The sequence below is a fragment of the Lactuca saligna genome, chromosome 7 (assembly GCF_052625555.1).
Source record: "Lactuca saligna cultivar CGN05327 chromosome 7, ASM5262555v1, whole genome shotgun sequence".
In the NCBI taxonomy this organism is placed as follows: Eukaryota; Viridiplantae; Streptophyta; class Magnoliopsida; order Asterales; family Asteraceae; genus Lactuca; species Lactuca saligna.
Genome location: NC_136423.1, coordinates 158,053,681 through 158,057,876, shown reverse-complemented (window position 1 = coordinate 158,057,876; position 4,196 = coordinate 158,053,681).

The following is a 4,196-nucleotide window of genomic DNA, read 5'->3' as shown; positions in this document are numbered from 1 at the left end:
AACGCAAACAACGTTGCTGCTAGTTCTTTCACGTTGATGAGCCTTTGCCAAAAGGTCACCTTCGATGGAACGAACTTTAGCAAATGGATAAGATACATTCGAACCATTGCTCGATATGAGGATAAGGAGTATGTCCTCGATGAAAAGCTTGAGAAGATCAACCCCGAAATCGCTACTCCGGCTGAAATCACCGCTTTTGAGACTCATGAGCGAGATGCAACGAAGGTACATTGCATCATGATTGCCACCATGAACTCTGAATTCCAAAAGTCCTACGAGGACATGTACCCATACGAGATGCATCAAGACTTATTGGAGAGATACCACCAAAACGCGAGACAAGAGCATTATGAGATTTTCACTAACATGATTTCCGCTAAGATGGGTCATGGAGAATCTCTTACTGTGCACCTGCAAAAGATGCAAAGGTATGTCGATCACCTTCGCAAGTTAAATGTTGACTTTGGGGAAGACTTGGCGATCGACATGGTGCTTCACTCTTTGCCTCCGATGTACAACCAATTTAGAATGACCTACCACATGAACAAAGAGGAGGTCACCCTAAGAAAACTCCAAGGTCTTTTGAGGGTCACTGAGAGCAACTTCAAAGACAAGTCTGTTGCACCTACTCCCAATCCATCTGCTGCTCCTGTCTTGGCAATTGGTCAAGGAAAGGGAAAGAAGAGGAAGGCTTCATCGAAGAACTATCGCAAAGTAAAAGCCCGAGATGGTGCCTCTTCTAGTGGGACCAAAGTTGATCCCACTATGCCCTATCCTAACCCGAAGGAGGCAGAGTGCCACCACTGCCACAAGATAGGACATTGGAAGAGAAGCTGCCTAGAATACCTGCAAGCAATCAAAGAAGGAAAGATCAAGCCATCTTTCGCAGGTATATACACAATTAAATCTAACGATTCTAATCATGCTATTTCTTAGGTTCTTGACACCGGTTGTGGTTATCAGATTTGTTCAAATGTGCAGGGACTAAGAAGAAGTAGGGATGTGGATCAAGGAAGGATCAATCTAATCATGGGGAACAGAAGATCGTCGCCTGTTACCAAAATTGGAGTGTATTCTTTAGTGCTAAGGAATAATTTATGTTTAGATTTGAACAATTGTTGCTATTCGCCAGAAATGGCTAGAAACATCATTTCATTTCATGGTTTATATAGACAAGGATTTAGATTTTCTTTTAATAATGAGAATGGTTCTATTTTGGCTTATCTAAATAGTGTCTTTTACTTTGAAGCTATACCGTGTAATGGAATATATGAAACTGTTATGATTGTTGATAACTTAGGAAATGATGTTTTGAATATTGATTCTTCCACTAGTATGGATAAAGCATCCTTGTGGCATTGCCGTCTTGGACATGTCAACAAGAAACACATAGCCCAACTCCAAAAGGATGGAGTGTTGGAGTCATTCGACCTTAGGGAAGATGACACATGCGAGTCTTGTTTACTTGGAAAGATTACTAAGTCACCCTTCACGAATACTTGTGAAAGGGGTGAGGGGCTATTGGACCTAATACATACTGATGTATGTGGACCCTTTAGATCAACCACGAAGGATGGGAACCGCTTCTATGTGACTTTTACTGATGATTATAGTAGATATGGGTATAGCTATTTAATCAAGAAAAAGTCAGAAACCTTTGAAAAGTTCAAAGAATTCAAGAATGAAGTGGAGAATCAATTGGGCAGGAAAATCAAGATGCTTTGATCCGATCGAGGAGGAGAGTACCTAAGTCTTAAATTCCACGATTATCTCAAGGAGTGTGGAATAATTTCGCAATTGACGCCTCCTAGGACACCGCAGTTGAATGGTGTGGCAAAAAGGTGTAATCGAACCTTATTGGATACGGTTCGCTCTATGATGAGTCGTGCTTCACTACCTATCTTCTTTTGGGGGTATGCCTTAGAGACTGCCGCCCATATCCTTAACCGAGTCCCTACTAAGAAGGTTGCCAAAACACCTCACGAGATGTGGACGGGGAAAGCTCCCTTGTTGGCACACATCAAGGTTTGGGGTTGCGAGGCTTTCGTAAGATGAGATACTCACGACAAGCTTGAACCTCGAAGTGAGCGATGTATTTTCATCGGCTACCCGCATACATCCTTTGGATATCTATTCTATAGACCGAAGGACAACGTTGTCTTTGTTGCGAGGAGAGGAGTTTTCAGAGAGTGAGAACTCATAAGCCAAGGAGACAGTGGGAGGCAAATCGAACTTGAAGAGATTCAAGAGTCGATAGATGAAGGAACCTCTACTGCTGGCATTCAATCGGAGGAGGAAACTCCGGTTGAATCGATTGACGAGTCCTTACCTCTTAGACGTTCCGATAGAGTTAGAGTTCATCCCCAGTTTTATGGTTTTCATATTACTACCGCAGGGGACACATATATTAGTGATGGTACACTAGTAAATCTTGATGAACCTAATAGCTATAAGGAAGCCATGGCAGGCCCGGAGTCTGCAAAATGGAAAGAGGCAATGGATAGCGAGATCCAATCCATGTACGATAACCAAGTTTGGAATTTGGTTGATTATGTGCCTGGACGTAAGACCGTTGGGTGCAAGTGGATCTTCAAGAAGAAGACCGACGTGGATGGGAACGTACACACGTATAAAGCGCGATTGGTTGCAAAGGGCTTTACTCAAACTCCAGGAGTTGACTATGATGAGACCTTCTCACCAGTTGCGAAGATTAAATCTATTAGAGTGATGCTAGCAATTGCCGCATTTCATGATTATGAAATTTGGCAAATGGATGTCAAGACCGCCTTCCTTAACGGAAAGTTGGCTGAGGATGTTTACAATGCTTAGCCAGAGGGGTTTGTGAATCCGAAGCATCCAAATAGAGTGTGTAAGCTTGATAAGTCCATTTATGGACTTAAGCAAGCGTCTCGCAGATGGAATCTTTGCTTCGATGAGAAATTCAAAGAGTTTGGATTTGTAGGAAGCGAAGATGAATCTTGTGTATATGTCAAAGCCAGTGGGAGTATAGTAAGCTTCCTCATTCTATATGTCGATGACATATTACTCATAGGAAATGACATCCCGACTCTGCAGGAAGTCAAGTCCTGGCTCGAGAAGTGTTTTACTATGAAGGACCTCGGAGAGGCTTCTTACATTTTGGGAATAAGGATAGTAAGCGAAAGAAGTAAGAGACTAATTGGACTTAGTCAGAATACTTACTTAGAGAAGGTACTAAAACGTTTTAGTATGGAAAACTCAAAGAAGGGAGAACTACCGATACAAGGAAATGCCAAGTTGAGTAAGACTCAAAATCCGAGTACTGAAGCTGAAATAGCAGAAATGAGCCGAGTACCGTACGCTTCCGCAGTTGGCTCAATCATGTACGCTATGACTTGTACTCGCCCTGATGTAGCCTTCGCTTTGAGCATGGTTAGCAGATATCATGGGAACCCTGGCAACGCACATTGGATTTCGGTAAAGAACATCCTTAAATACCTTCGGAGGACGAAAGAATGGTTCTTAGTCCTTGGAGGGAGTGATGACTTGAAGGTGCGAGGGTATAGTGATGCCAGTTTTCAGACCGATATGGACAACTACCGTTCGCAGTCGGGCTGGGTCTTTACCCTAAATGGAGGAGCAGTAACTTGGAAGAGTTCCAAGCAAGAAACCGTAGCTGATTCAACGTGCGAATCAGAGTACATCGCAGCAAGCGAAGCGTCGAAGGAGGCAATATGGCTAAAGAACTTCATCAGTGATCTTGGAGTTGTGCCTGCCATAAAGGAGCCCATGGAGAAACGAAGGTGCGGTTGCCTTGACCAAGGAACCGAGGGATCATGGTAGATCAAGACATATCGACAGAAAATATCACTTCATTAGACATCGTGTAGAAGAAGGACAACTCCTAGTTAAGAGGATATCATCAGAAGATAACCCAGCAGATCCGCTTACGAAGGGACTGAGTAGGGTTAAACACTTGCAGCATGCTAGGAGTATTGGGCTGAAGGATGATATTAGTATAGATTAGATAGTATTAGAAACGTATAATAGATAAATGTAATTAACATTTGGCGATTAAATAAAGGAATTTTATTTATGAGTAATGTTACTGTCTTATGTTAATCGTTTAACTATTGTTTCACTTTGCATGTTTTGACTTCTATAATAATTGTATTTATTAGGAATAATCGAATTGTTCAAATTGTCCACAATCGTTC